The sequence below is a fragment of the Scyliorhinus canicula genome, chromosome 14 (assembly GCF_902713615.1).
Source record: "Scyliorhinus canicula chromosome 14, sScyCan1.1, whole genome shotgun sequence".
Classification (NCBI taxonomy): Eukaryota; Metazoa; Chordata; class Chondrichthyes; order Carcharhiniformes; family Scyliorhinidae; genus Scyliorhinus; species Scyliorhinus canicula.
Window position 1 is genome coordinate 50,713,832 of NC_052159.1, and position 16,042 is coordinate 50,729,873.

The 16,042-nt window shown below is 46.9% G+C and overlaps 1 protein-coding gene across 5 annotated transcripts in view; it reads left to right on the forward strand.

Annotated features, from left to right (window-relative positions):
* The window catches only part of spata13 (spermatogenesis associated 13), a 425,777-nt gene that overhangs the window by 20,882 nt on the left and 388,853 nt on the right, over nt 1-16,042 (forward strand). The window contains exon 1 of one of the 5 annotated variants that reach the window (XM_038818102.1): nt 6,598-6,714. The exons of the other annotated variants lie outside the window; for them this stretch is intronic. The gene's annotated coding sequence lies outside the window, so the exon portion shown is untranslated. Of the gene's footprint in view, nt 1-6,597; nt 6,715-16,042 lie in introns of those variants that run through there. 5 annotated transcript variants of the gene reach the window in all.

Below are 16,042 nucleotides of genomic sequence, written 5' to 3' on the forward strand. Positions count from 1 at the left end.
ATCCTCTCCTAACCTGAATCTAATGTATACATTAAATAGCTCCGTTCAACCTGGTCAAAAGCCTTTTCTGAATCCAGGAAGATCATCAACCCATCTAGTGCCCGCTTCTGAAAAGCCTGAATCACGTTCAGCAGTCTTCTAACATTATTACTGGAGAATCTCCTTTTAATTAAAAAAATAAAGAAATTTAGAGTATCCCTTTTTTTTTTCCAATTAAAGGGCAATTTAATGTGGCCAATCCGTCTACCCTGCACATCTTGGGGTTGTGGGGGTGAGACCCACTCCTACACGGGGAGAATGTGCAAACCCCACACACCAGGATCAAACTGGGTCCTCCGAGCCGTGAGGCAGCAGTGCTAACCACTGCACCAATGTGCCGCCCAAATCTCCCTTTAATAAACCCAGTCTTCCTGAACAACCGTTGGAAGGACATCTTCCAACCTTCTTGCCAGAACCTTCAAAAACAATTTTCAACATTCAGAAGAGAAATCAGCATTTACGAGGCACATTCTTCTGGGACTTTACCTGCTTTCAACATCAAAGACATATTAACCTCTCAAAATGTCGGCGGCAACAGCCCTTCCTCAAAAGGGCTGTTGTAGTTATTAGTAAGGATACAAGAAATTTTGACCCTGTTAAAATATTAAAATTCATACATTCACATCTCTTTATGGCCACACCTCTCCGCATGTCTGTAAACTCCTCCAGCCCTGCAACTCTCTGATATCTGCGCTCATCTAATTCTGGCTACTTGAGCATGCAGGTACAGCAAACAATTGAGAGAATGTTATTGTAGGGGGACTGAAATACAAGAATGAGAAAGTCTTGCTACAACTGAAAAGGGCTTTGGTGAGATAGATGGTCTGGAGTACTGTCTGCAGTTTTGGCCTTCCTTTTTTAAGGGACCTTACACTTGCAATGGAGGCAGGGTTGCAAACTGTGATTAAATGTATTACTGGTCTTCCAGTAGCGGTATGTAGGAGAAGGTTGCATTCTCGGTAGCTCCCGCCAGTGTATTTGGTTTTATTTGGGGGGGTCCTTATTTGCCCAGTTCCCGGGAAATTTTGGTGAACTCGCTAAAGGTTTAGTGAACCCGTCGACAAAATGCTGTTGAAAATTTGAAAAAGAGCTGGAGGAAAGAAACTTGCTTGGGGGGGGGGGGGGGGGGGGGGGGGTTGGGGTACCAATGTGGAAAAGGGGTAATGTTAAGGAAATGTCAATGGAAATACATGGCCCCTGGTGGGAATTTGAACATTGTAGGGGTGTTGGGTTTTGTTTTATTATGTGTAACAGGATGAGCATGGGAGCTTTTTTTCTCTTTGTTCCTTAATATGTACCCTGAGTGGGGGTGACGGAGCTAGCAGCTAGGCTTTTGCATGGTCGAATGGGAATGTTGTGGGGGGCTGGAGCCTGTTGGACCTGTTTAGCTGAGGTTCAGTAAGCCTAGCTTGTTGGTTTGGTGGTGATGGAGGTGGGTGGGGGGAGGAGAATGGGGATGGTGAGGAGAGAGCATTATTCTCAATTAAGGGGCAGTTTAGCATGGCCAATTCACCTACCCTGCACATCTTTTTGGGTTGTGGGGGTGAGACCCACGCAGACATGGGGGTAATGTGCAAACTCCACACGGACAGTGACCCGGGGCCGGGATTGAATCCGGGATCAAACCGTGGCACCGTGAGGCAGAAGTGGAGAGCATTGTTCTCCTAGAAGGTTGCCACCAGGTTATGTGGGGTTTGGGGGGGGGGGGGGGGGGGGGTGTGGTATTTATCTAATGGTCACTAGAGCTGTTTCTTTGTCTCAACTTTTGGGTGAAGCTGGCAGCCACCTTGGGTGGGCCTTGGGCTTAGGTATTTGGTGTGCGTGTGGCATAATTCTTTGTGGTATGGTTGGTTGATTTTGGTTTGGGGAGGGTGGGGAGACTACGATCAGGGTGGTCACATGGACTGTGCGGGGGTTGCGGGTGATCCAGTAAAGAGATGAGTTTTCTTCTCGCCTGAAGCATTTAAAGACCAACGTGGTACTTCTGCAGGAGACTCATTTGCGGGTAAGGGACCAGACCAGACACCGGAGGGGGTGGGTGAGTCAGGTATTTCACTTGGGCTTAGATAGTCGGGGCGGGGGCATTTTAAATTAACAAGCGGATGTGCTTTTTAAAGGTTGAAATGGTAGCAGACCTGGATGGCAGGTATGTGATTGTTCCTGGAGCATTGGTGGGAAGTATTGGAGAATGTCTATGCCCCAAATTGGGATAATGGGAACATTCCTGCCTGGCGATTGTCGCGCAATGTCCATTCATCCATTGTCGCAGTGTCTGCATGGTCTTGCCAATGTACCACGCTTCGCGACATGTTTTCCTGCAACGTATGAGGTAGACAACATTGGCCGAGTCGCACGAGTATGTACCGCGTACCTGGTGGGTGGTGTTCTCACGTGTAATGGTGGTCGATGATCTGGCACGTCTTGCAGAGATTGCGATGGCAGGATTGTGTGGTGTCGTGTTGTGGTGTCTGAGAACACTTCAGCAGTCAAGGGCATTCAGCCTCTGATCTCCGGGTAAGCATTCTCCAAGGCGGCCTTCAGGAAGCTCAACAACGCAGAATCGCCAAGCAGAATCTTATAGCCAAGTTCCGCACACATGAGTGCAGCCTCAACTGGCACCTTGGATTCATGTCGCATTACATTCATCCCCCACCATCTGGCCTGGGCTGCGAAATCCTACCAACTGTCCTGGTTTGAGACAATTCACACCTCTTTATGAAATGAAACTAAATGAAAATCGCTTATTGTCACGAGTAGGCTTCAAATGAAGTTACTGTGAAAAGCCTCTAGTCGCCACATTCCGGTGCCTGTTTGGGGAGGCTGGTACGGGAATTGAACCGTGCTGCTGGCCTGCCTTGGTCTGTTTAAAATCCAGCGATTTAGCCCAGTGTGCTAAACCAGCCCCTTTAACCTTTAACCTGGGATTTGCATTTGTATTGTCTTTAACCTGGGTTTACCCCTCTCTCTGGCTCTGTAAAGACTTAAATACCTGCAAATGTATGTGTGTGTGTATATATGTATATATATATATATATATATATATATATATATATATTTTAAAAATTCTGGAACTTGCCTCTTCATTCACCTGAGGAAGGAGCAGTGCTCCGAAAGCTAGTGATTTGAAACAAACCTGTTTGACTTTTAGGGCAGCACGGTGGCCTAGTGGTTAGCACAACCGTCTCACGGCGCTGAGGTCCCAGGTTCGATCCCGGCTCTGGGTCACTGTCCGTGTGGAGTTTGCACATTCTCCCCGTGTCTGTGTGGGTTTCGCCCCCACAACCCAAAAATGTGTAGAGTAGGTGGATTGGCGACGCTAAATTGCCCCTTAATTGGAAAAAATAATTGGGTAATCTGAATTTATTAAAAAAAAAACCTGTTTGACTTTTAACCTGGTGTTGTAAGACTTCTAACTGTGCTCACTCCAGTCCAATGCCGGCATCTCCGCAAAATGTTGAGGCCCACCAGTTCTTCCAAGGAACTCTGAGGTAATATCTGCACTTTTTTGGACAAATATTGCATGGTATTACCATAAAATAGGCAATCTCAATATTAGGCATTTTACAGCTTTCCAGACTCAACGTTGAATTCAGCGGGCAGCGATTGCCCTAATTTTGTTTGCCCCTTTTGAACTGAAGTAGTATGGTAGGGGAAATTGAAATGAAATGAAAATCTGTATGAAAATGAAAAATGAAAATTTGTAATTTCTTTAAAATGTCTATGAAATCTGCAATTGATTTTAACAGTATTTGGAAAGGCCTTTCAGGAGTTTGCATCAGTTTGAAAAGAGATCATTTTTAATTTTCTTGGGGTAATTTGAAATACTGGTCCATCTGACCTGGCGATCCTTGACCTGGAACTGGTGCCGACAGGAAGGTAGTTAAAATACGAAAGCCACAACAAGGAAGAGAAGCTACTGCAACTAACAAGAGTTGGAGGGGGCGAAGATGCTGATGCAAAGACAGAAAGCAGCAGAGACTGAAAGAGAAATACAGAAATGTTGGGAAACACATTTCTGTTTGGCAGAAAAGGAGACTAGCTCTTAGAGGCGCTGTGCAATCTGGCTAAATAGTCTGAAACCTGGGAAGGTGTGTGACTTGGCGTTGCTAAAGTACTGGATATTTTACCAGAAATTTGCAGACTGTGAGCTGGGGTGTTGGTTGGTTGAAAATGAATTTGTACCATCAGGACTGTCATGACCTGAGAGAGGGAGACAATGATACCTGTGAAACACTTTAGGGTGGTGCAGTGGTTAGCACAGCTGCATCACAGCGTCAAGGACCTAGGCCAATCCTGGCCCCGGATCACTGGCCGTGTGGAGTTTGCACATTCTCCCTGTGTCTGCGTGGGTCTCGCCTCCACAATCCAAAGATGTGCCTGGTAGGTGAATTGGACATGCTAAATTGCCCTTTAATTTGGGGGGAAAAAAGATTTGGTACTCAAAATTTATTTTAAAAACCTATGAAATTCTTTTTTTTTTTTTATAAATTTAGATTACCCAATTATTTTTTTCCAATTAAGGGGCAATTTAGCGTGGCCAATCCACCTACTCTGCACATTTTTGGGTTGTGGGGGCGAAACCCACGCAGACACGGGGAGAATATGCAAACTCCACACGGACAGTGACCCAGAGCCGGGATCGAACCTGGGACCTCAGCGCCGTGAGGCGGTTGTGCTAACCACTAGGCCACCGTGCTGCCCTACCTATGAAATTCTTGAGGTGAAAGCTGTTGTTGGACACGGCCCCTAATCAGCATGTTTTGGAACAGTGACAAGGCAGTGTCACATGTCTGCAGAGAGTGACGCCAATGCTTGTGGCCAAGTAAAAAGTATCTTTGTATCAACTTCTTCAAATATAAATATAAATTTCACTTGAAGTCATTTGCCTGTTCTTGTAATTTGCACTGGTTCAGATCGTGTTGAAGTAAAAGCTACAAAAAATGAATCCGGTTGGCAAATGTTTAATTTGGTAAATTTGAATTTTTTTGTTTACGATTCCCTCACTGGGATTGTGACAATTGCAGGTTTTTGTTTTTACTTTCGGACTGCAGCTGTTCATGATCATTCTACCACATTCACCTCTTCCTCTAGAAGCATCTTTTTGTTACTTATCCTGTTTCCTCTCCTCCTTTTGGCCTTTCAACACTTTTTTTTCCATTTAATCTATTTTGCCATCCACCCTGATGCAAATCTTTCCAAATTTTTGTTTTCCCAATTAACCACTATCTTTCCCCCCCACTCCCCTTCACTCGCTTAAGACCCATTAGAGTTCTAACTTTCCAGTTCTGATATGAAAGGTCACCTTTCTTCTTTCTCCTTTGAGGCAATGACCATCAGCGTTCTTTCGTAGGGCTCTGATGGGTAATTTATATTTCAGTTTAAGAAGGATAAGGTGGTTTCAGTTTCATTTGGATTGTTTGTTATGCTTAGTGTCTGAGAGTACAGGTAGGCTCGTGGCTAAATGATCATGTCTTTTGGGGTTGTTTGTGTATATGTACATTTTAACGAGGTTTTACAACCCGGGGCGGGCGGGGGAAAGGGGTGTCAATTGACAGACACAGAGAAAAAGACAAAAAAAAGGAAAGAATTCAGTGTGTGTCAGAGAGGGCAGGAATTCTAAGCTCTCTGATAATCAGGACCAAAAGACTACTGGGGACAATAGTTGACCGAGTAGTCAGTTTCTTGAACTCAGTACAGTGATCAGTTTAGCAGAGGTGCTACTGGAAGATTGAGGGTGGAATTTTCGAAGAAATTGACAAAAGTTGATGGGAGCGGGAAAAGTGGCGTGAGAAAGCTCACAGAGATTATGGGATTTTGTGCCATAGTGTATGGCATTTATTTAATTTGATTTATTGTCACGTACCGAAGTACAGTGAAAAGTATTTTTCTGCGGCCAAGGAAAGATGGAATTCGGCTGGATCGCTGGAGGCCGACCTCTCCTTTGCCCATCCCACCATGCATTAAAGGCTTTCCCAGTGCTCTCCAGACACTTCTCCTTGGTCAACGGCAACTGATGGCTGCAAGGAAGGCTGCCCCCAAGTTCTCTGACGCCTCCTTTCAAGACACTGCTGGATGTTGCGCCTTGATGTTCTGTACCCTCGTACAGGGAGGAGACCATTGAGCCGGGACACCAACCCAGCATGGCAGGCAGTGGTAAGTGCCAATGCTCTGCAGAGGAGGACAGGCATCCAGTGCCAGAAATGGATGAATAGCTCCTCTGTTCTGCCAGGGTAAGGCACTCTTCTCATTAATCTCCACTTTCTCATCAATCTCAACTTTTGCACTCGCATACCAATTGCAACTGCACAGGGAATGCACTCGCTGCCAGCTCTAGGGGGCCATCACTTGCTTTCCCACACAATCTCTCCTCTGGGTCATATCCTCGCCACCTCTGCTCCCACTCACCATCCACATGCTAGGCATCCTTAACTGTCCTAGCATATGTCCTGTTTACACTCGCTACATCTGTTTTCTTGCAGGGCAAGCTGGCATTTAATAAAAGGGAGAGATCCCAGACGGCAGAGGAATGCCTGAGATTAAAGTCCTTGCAGACTTCAAAGAAATAGCCCTCCAGCTGGCTGGGGAGGAAGTCGACCACCCTTTGCTGACGATGATGTGGGTGGCGATAAACCAAGTGAGGATCCAACACAGCATCTTCCATCACACAACACTGATGTGAGTCATGTGTCTTAATTCTAAAGGCCCCTGTCAAGCACTAATGAAATCTTCTTTCTTTCACAGGCACATCTGGGAAGCAGCCCAGGACATCCTCTAGCCTGCTCCAAGATAGTTCTTGAGACCATAGAATTTACAGTGCAGAAGGAGGCCACTCAGCCCATTGAGTCTGCACCGGGCCTTGGAAAGAGCACCTTACCTAAACCCACACATCTACCCTATCCCTGTAACCCCACCCAACCTTTTTTTGGACACTAAGGGCAATTTATCATGGTCAATTCACCTAACCTGCACATCTTTGGACTGTAGGAGGAAACCAGAGCACCCGGAGGAAACCCACGCAGACAAGGGGAGAAAGTGAAAACTCTGCACAGGCAGTGACCCAGCAGGGAATCAAACTGGGGACCCTGGACCTGTGAAGCAACTGTGCTAACCACTGTGCTACCGTACCCCCCAGCAAAGAAGATTTCGCCAACATCTAGATTGAAGTGCTTTCACCTTCGCCCTCTACCAGCGCACAATAGGACACCTTGGTGGGACCTAGTTTTAGCCTTGAAGTCAGAATCTGGTGAGCACCTCACTCTTTCTGATCTGGAGCAGGCAGAGGCAGGGATGACCCAGGGTGCTGGCACTCGGAGGATTACTGGTGGCCAGGAATCTGCTGGGCCATAGTGAGATGATGTGTTTCTGGACTCTTGTCATGCCTCAGTTGCTGAAGCTCCAAAGGTAAAGTTGGGAACATCAGGAAGGGGTGTCAGCTACAATCTGTATTGAAATGCAGAATGAATATTGCCTTCTGTCTGAGGAGGTACTGCCGACACTCCCAATACAATGAGGTAAAGGAAAGTGGGAGTGGCAGCCATCATGGAGACCCTGGTGCAAGACTTTGTCCTGCACTGCTATAGGACCTGCACTCCATGGTGCAGACATTTGTGGGGATCCAGTAGTGCCAAAGTCGGAGGATGTCAGGGCTTCTCGAGCTCACTCCAGCTGCCCCTCTATCCCAAGGAGTAAACCAGGGCCCTTGGACACCCATAGGAAGGAGGAGAAGCTGGTGCACTGCCTGGGGCCATCCAAATCCATTCTCCTGTGAGCGCCTCGGCTCCAACTTCACAGGCTGTGGAGAGTGGCACTACCACACAGCAGGATCCTGAAAGCAAGCCGGAGCCTCCAGGTTTTGACCCTCCGGAGGATGCCCACCAAGTAATCACAGAGAACAGGATGTGACAGACAGCAGGCTACCTCCATCTCCGCTGTGGGTATTGGGGATGAACCATGATGTAGCGGCAAGGTTAGAAAGGTGAAGAAGCTCCTGTTTCACAGTGTGGGCATGGGTATTAAGCACTTGTAGATAGCATTCACTTCTAAATAAACTGTCACTGATTTCACCCTTTCTAAGGGTCCTTCTTCTGTTGAGCTGTGTTCCTGTAGTCCCCACCTGAAAAATTGATTTCTGCACCAGAAAAAGGCAGGTTACTCAGTTCAAAGCTTCCCACATATGCTTTGTACAAGGCTTCCAGCACATTGATGGCATCCCTTATTAGTGAGAACACATAGTTGTGCCTGTTTCTTGTCGGGAATGAGGCTGTATCCCACAATGAACAGGACGAGCATCACTCATTTCAATCAATGTCCATGCATGCTCTCTGCCCATTTTGACCTGCTGCTGGCCCCATGTTCCATTTTCTTTAGCCTTCGGCTGAACTGAACCTCGGGGTACTTATCACCAAGGATAATGAGCTTGGATCAGGAGAGGTGAAACTACATGTAACATCACCATGATATGACCTAAGTCATGAAGAGTAAGTGAGTTGCCATCAGGCAGACAGGAATCAGACATTAATTGTAGCTCTTTGAGGATCTATGCACTGTTCCCACTGCAAGTCATCATCATTCTCTTGCAAAGTAAGGATTATGGGCAAACACTCCTTCTCTATGCTAGGAACCTTATCACTGGGCAGCACGGTGGCTCAGTGGGTTAGCACTGCAGTCTCACGGCGCTGAGGTCCCAGGTTCGATCCCGGCTCTGGGTCACTGTCCGTGTGGAGTTTGCACATTCTCCCCGTGTTTGCATGGGTTCCGCCCCCACAACCCAAAGATGTGCACGGTAGGTGGATTGAACACGCTAAATTGCCCCTTAATTGGAAAAAAATTAATTGGGTACTCTAAATTAAAAACATTTAGAGTATTTTAATTTTAAAGATGTGCACGGGTGTGCGCTGCCAGCTGAGTCAAGGAACAAAAGGATAATGTCCTCACTGGCTGTCCTCATCGTACTCCATACTTCATGAATCTGGTGGGGGCAGCACGGTGGCACAGTGGGTTAGCCCTGCTGCCTCACGGCGCCGAGGTCCCAGGTTCGATCCTGGCTCTGGGTCACTGTCTGTGTGGAGTTTGCACAGTCTCCCCATGTTTGCGTGGGTTTCGCCCCCACAACCCAAAGATGTGCAGGCTAGGTGGATTGGCCATGCTAAAATTGTCCCATAATTGGAAAAAATGAATTGGGTACTCTAAATTTAATAAATAAATAAATAAATAAAAGAATCTGGTGGCTGTGAGCGAGTTCCAAGCTCACCTGGCTATTGAATTACCTCATGACCGACATCCTCTTCCTCGAGGACCTCCTCATCTTGTCCAATTCGCCCTCTTCATCCAAGGATGTGCCACTTCCCCATCTCCTCGGGCAGTTCCTCTCCCGATTGTAGCATCAGATTATGCAGGGCACAGCAGATCACAACAATGCTTGACACCCCATATGGATTGTTCTGCAGGGCTCCACCAGCCTGGTCCAGGCACCAGAACCGCAACTTCAACATCCTTATAGTCTGCCCCATTAAACCGTGAGGAGCAGTATGAGCTTGATTCTATCTTGTCTCAGCTGCACTCTGTGGCCTCTTCACAGGCATTATTAGCCACGTCCTCAATGGATAACCATTGTCCCCGAGGAACCAGCCCAGTAGCTGCTGTGGACCCTCAAACATGTCCGGGATCTGAGCGGCTTGGAAAATAGGAGTCATGCACACTCTCAGGAAGCCAAGCACACACCTGGAGTATTTGCTTTGTGGGGTTTTAGTCCAGCTGAATGGAAGCCCCTGTGGTTGACGAAGTGCACCCCTTGATGCCCTGGGACTCTGCAAGCCACCCGAGTGCAGTCAATGGCACCCTGCACCTGTGGAAAGCCAAACACAAAGTCCATGGCTCTTGCATCCTGGCTTGCCTGATCCCAGTAGTCCACCACATGGACTGCAGCGGTTCAAGAAGGCTATTCACCACCACTTTCGCAAGGGCAATTAGGGATGGGCAACAAAGTCTGACCCAGCCAGTGAAGCCCACATCCTGTAAAAATGAATTAAAAAAAAAAAGTTGAACTGGACAAAACTGTGTCCTCGCCTGTCTCACTTGTGGAACCCTGGAAGGAGCCACTCACGTAAATGTTGAACACAGCTGTGACTTTCAGCACTACTGGCAATGGATGAGTCTGGTGCCAAATCGTGCAGAAGGTGGCATATGTGAGGAACCAGTTCCCTTGGCATGTGACTCCTTTGGTGACACTGTCAGTATTTGCAGGAATGTCAGGCACAGTCTGTACACTCTGGATCTAGAATGTCACCGAGGAGAAACCACTCTCTGGGTCCCTCCTCTGCCTGTGGAGCAGGCACTGCCACCCCTTCTTCCTCAGAGTTTTGTGCATGTCTCTGGTGAATCAGGCGCCTCTATTAATATCTTCTATTCGTGCTATAGCCAGGAAAATGATTGCCAGTTTTTCCGATTCAATTTCTCCATCCAACTCCTCATCGCAATATCAAAGTTAGAGACTTAACAGTTAGCATTTGTCTCCGAGGGCTCATTGTTTGCCAATCACCATCAGGAGCTATCACTTAACAGCCAGTGACTCGTGTCCAGGCCATCACATTGATGTCTATTCAGCAAGTAACTGAAGGATTGTCAAGACCCCACACCACCCTTGCCCCACTCAACGTAACTGCATGGCCACAGTTTTCATCAGGCGGGATCAGTAATGGCTGTTTAAAATATCGCGAGACCACTCTACTGCACCTTGAACTCTCCTCTCTGGCGCAGGCATTGTCCCAAACTTCACTCCAAGGATTTGTGCTCAACCCAGTCTATGGGGGGTCACTTGTCAAAACACACCACAGCACACAGTCATTGGGTGGGATTTCCAACGCAACCCGCTGCGTATTGTGCGGCTGCAGAGGTGGCCCATATTGACCAGCAATGGGATCTTCTGATCCTGCCGTTGTCAATGGTGTTCCCTGTTGAATTCACCCATTGCTGCTGGAAAACCTGCAGCAGGGGTGTGCCATCGGCAAGACCGGAAGATCCCACCTGGGTAAATGGCTGGAAAACTCCAGCCTATGGTTTGGTGTGCTCTCTTTGGGCATTGTGCCCTCGCCAACTGTTTTAAGGAGATGTATTTGCTTACTCAGTCAGCCAATAATGCAGGGAAACCAAAGCAGTTAGTGATTTTGGAGGTCAGCACGCCAAATGTTAAATACTGAGTGGCAATCAGTGACATTTGCACTCATCAGTGATGATATAATGGGCATATTGGGTGAACAGTAAAACTCCAGGCATGTAAATTTAATTATAGTAAATGATCTCTGCTACAATGGCATGATCATTACTGACTTGGCTTACCAGTAGACTTGCCCTTGTCAGTAATGAGCCTGCAGACCACCTCCACTCCCCACAACATTTTTTGAGCGGATGCCATCAGTCGATGATGTCTGGCCACTCGCCCACCACATTGGCCCCAGCTTCCCTTCCCTCTGAGGGCTACCCAAGAAGGCTGAGGCCCAACTGCAGAAGGCAGACTCTGGTAGGGTGATTTTAATAATAATCTTTATTGTCACAAGTAGGCTTGCATTAAATTATTGTGAAAAGCCCCTCGTCACCACATTCTGTCGCTTGTTCAGGTACGCAGAGGGTGAATTCCGGAGAACGTGCAGACACCGCACAGACAGTGACCCAAGCCGGGAATCGAACCTGGGACCCTGGCGCTGTGAAGCCATAGTGCTAACCACTATACTACTGTGCTGCCCACGATTTTGATACTTGACTGTTTTCTTCCAGTGGTTTGAAGTCCCCACCTCCGAACTCTCCTCTGCTCACCAGGTGCAAACCTTTTGAAAGCAGTCATGATTCGTGTTATTTAAATCATCCTGCCGTGACTGGAATTGTTGACTGGGAGAGGGAGATGATTCCTGCGTAAAGACCAGATGTAAATCTATGAAAATTAGGTTCCTGACAACACATGGCCCGCCACATATTAGGGAAGGGGACATCTCAGCCTGCTTTCCTGCAGAGGTAAAACTCCATTTGGGCCATCTCGCGATAATTTAAACTCCCATTACCAATCTCGCCTGATGAAAACTAGAGTGGAAAATTCAGGCATAAAATGAAAATCGCTTATTGTCACAAGTAGGCTTCAAATGAAGTTACTGTGAAAAGCCCCTAGTCGCCACATTCTGGCGCCTGTTCGGGGAGGCTGGTACGGGAGTTGAACCGTGCTGCTGGCCTGCCCTGGTCTGCTTTAAAAGCCAGCGATTTAGCCCAGTGTGCTAAACCAGCCCTGCGTTTAGGGAAATCATTACTTTGCATTTGAAGAAACAGAAACTTTGTGGATTTTGGCTGCCTGAGACAGAGAAACGAGTTGGGTGAAAAGCATTGAGTGAATATTCAGGAATTCACCAGAAGAAAACTTTGCTACTGTGCCAGTCCCAAGCACAGAGCTGCTGTGTCAAGCTAGTGGTAACTCTTCTTTGGTTTACGTATATGTAAAGATATTGCCTAGATAAAAGAATAGTGTAAAGAGCTTTGAACGAGCTGTTGGCTTAGGATTTTCTGTGTTTTTCTCTCTGCTTCTGGTATGCTATCTTTTTTTTGAAGGAGATCGTAGTGTTTATTTGGTTGTGCCTGATCCAGTGATCTTGGGTGGGTTTCTCCCAGTACTCTGAAGTCTATCAAACTCCTAAATGAATTCTTCAGTGTCCTTTTGTAAGGTTTCCTTTAACTGTTATGAGTTTGACCCCAGACTCGAGCTCTCTATAGAAGATCTGTCTTGGTAATAAAGTGCCAGGCATTCTGGTCACATGGCTATCACAACTTCATACACTCAATATGGTGTGGATGTTTAACATGCCAGCTTGGGTGAGCACCTCCATCTCTTTTGTCCTGCCATTTGATCTTCAGAAGCTTCTGAAGGCAGCTGAAGTGAAAGTGGTTGGGCTTCTTGGCATGGTGGTGGCACACAATTCAAGTCTCGCATGCATAGAGCACAGTGGGCATTGTGTATCTCTCTCACTCTCTCTACAATTGCTGCCTGATTTACTAAATATTTCCAGCATTTCTCTGTTTTTATTTCAGATGCACGGAATCCGCAATATTTTGCTTTTGCATTAATTTGCCTTTTCTTGTCACTGCATGCAGAAACACTGACGTTAATTGTAATACCCTTCATTGCTGTCACAGCTTTCACCTAACTCCTCAAACTGTCATTGAATCTTTTTTTAAATAAATTTAAGAGTGCCCACTTTTTTTTTCCACGTAAGGGGCAATTTAGCTTGGCCAATCCACCTACCCTGAACACCATTGTGTTGTGGGGGTGAGACGCAAGCAGACACACGGAGAATGTGCAAACTCCACACGGGCTGGGATGGAACTCCGATCCTTGGTGCTTTGAGGCAGCAGTGCTAATCACTGAGCCACCGTGCCACCCTACTGTCTGAAAACCTCCATGGATGATCTGAGCTACCACTATCACAATGGTTTTTGAAGGCATGCAACAAACGGCAAGGTAACAACATGAATGGGATTGAGCTCTTTTGCGAAGCAAACATTAGATGTCTCTGCTGGAGCAGATGTTCCCTTTACATTGGTTCTGAAGGTATAATATGAATCTGCCTCCTCTAATTTTTGTTACTTAATATTTGGAGGATCTATCTATTGGCATGAATTATATCTTATGATTCATTCTGTTCCAAGTTAGAGGTCTGATGATTTTGAAGGAAATGAGGGTGTATGGTGGGAAGAAAATAATTATGTCAGAATATGAAGGCTGCATTTGCAAAAAAAACATGTGGATTGGTTAGTGTGTGTGTATTTGGCAAGTGTGACAATGTGCTGGATTCATTTTTGGATTAAATGTGGCATATCAGGTTTTTACTTTTGGTCATTGGAAACCATAATATTGTATTCAGAATAGATTATGATCAATTTACATGAATATTGGCTCAGGTTGGTCAAAACAGTAGCTGTCTGTTTAACAAGTAAATTTTTGCCCGAGCACCAAACATTTACTAAGGCCTGAATTGATATGTCTGAGACTTGGAACATTTTGAGGCCAAGAGCAATATACATTTACATGTCTGCAGAATCTAAACACTACATTCAGACAAAAACTTCTTGCACGTTCTTGGAAAAATAATTTATGTATAAATCTGTAGCAGAAATCTTATGAAAGAATTTCCCCAAGTTTTTAATGACTTGACCATAAATTTATAAAGTGCCAAGGGCATGTGCAGACAAATCCATGAATGGGAATCTTATGTAGTTTTCTAACATCTCATGTCATTGTCTGTAGATAACATCATTCCAAAAGTAGATAACATCATTCCAAAAGTAAATCAAATAAAAAAAAAAATCTATTCCCAGGCAGCACGGTGGCGCAGTGGTTAGCCCTGCTGCCTCATGGCGCCGAGGTCCCAGGTTCGATCCCGGCTCTGGGTCACTGTCCATGTGGAGTTTGTACATTCTCCCCGTGTTTGCGTGGGTTTCGCCCCCACAACCTAATGATGTGCAGGTTAGGTGGATTGGCTACGATAAATTGCCCTTAATTGGAAAAAATGAATTGGGCACTCTAAATTTAAAATCTATTCCGGAGTGGTCACGTGTGTTTTGGGGGAAATGCAAACTGGATGGGTTGGAGTTTTCCCAGGGTGGACGAGGAGTTGGTGCAAGGTTTGGGGGCCGCTATTGGGTTGGGGAGGTGATGGAGAGAATGGGGGCAATGCAGGCATGGAAGGCCCTGGGCCCGGATGGGTTCCCGGTGGAGTTTTATGAAACGTGTGGGGTGGCACGGTAGCATATTGGTTAGCACTGTTGCTTCACAGTTCCAGGATCCCAGATTCGATTCCCGGCTTGGGTCACTATCTGTGCGGAGTCTGCACATTCTCCCGTGTCTGCGTGGGTTTCCGCTGGGTGTTCCGGTTTCCTCCCACAGTCCAACGATGTGCAGGTTAGGAGCATTGGCCATGCTAAATTGACCTTGGCGTCCAAAAAGGTTAGGCGGGGTTACAGGGTTACGGGAGTATGGTGGAGTTGTCGGCTTAAGTAGGGTGCTGTTTCCAAGGGCTGGTACAGACTCGATGGAGCGAATGGCCTCCTTCTTCACTGTAAACTCTTTGATTCTATGACCTGGGGCTGTTGCTGGTGAGGGCATACAACGAGACGAGGGAGAGGGGGGGAACTCTTTTTTTTTTTTATCCCCCCCCCCCCCACACCCGCATCAATCTCCCTGATACTGAAAAAAGAACAGTGTGGATCGTACCGTCTGATGTAGTTGCTGAATGTGGATGCTAAGTTGTTGGCGAACGTGTTGGCTTCGCGAATTGAAGTCTGTGACCCGGGGGTGATGGGTGAGGACCGACGGGGTTTGTGAAAGGTAGACAGTTGTCGGCAAATGTGAGGAGGTTGTTTAATGTGATTATGATGTCCCTGGAGGAACAGGGAGTGGTAGTGCCGATGGATGCGGAGAAGGCTTTCAACTGGGTGGAGTTGGAGTATCTGTGGGAGGTGCTGGGCAGGTTTGAGTTTGGGCAGGGCATTGTGGACTGGGTTCAGTTGCTGTACAAGGAACTGGTCGCAAGTGTGCGGATGAACCGGGTGAGTTTGGGATATTTTGGGTTGCACTGTGGGACAAGGCAGGGGTGCCCGCTCTCCCCGTTGCTTTTTGCCTTGGCTATAGAACCATTGGCAATGGCGCTTAGAGCGTCGAGGGATTGGCAGTGTGCGTGTGTGCGTGCGTGTGGTGGTTGAGCCATGTCGATGACCTGTTGTATATTTCGGATCCATTAGGAGGGCATTGGCAGCATTATGGGAATTTTGGAGGACTTGGTCGCTTCGCCGGGTACAAGTTGAACATGGGAAAGAGTGAGGTGTTCCCGATAAGACCAGAGGCCAGGAAAGGAGTTTCGGGAACTGCCGTTTAAGGTGGTGGGGGCGATCTTCAGGTATTTGGGCATCCAGGTGACGTGGGGTTAGGCACAGTTACGTAAGTTAAATTTGTCTTGGCTGGTGGAGCAGATGA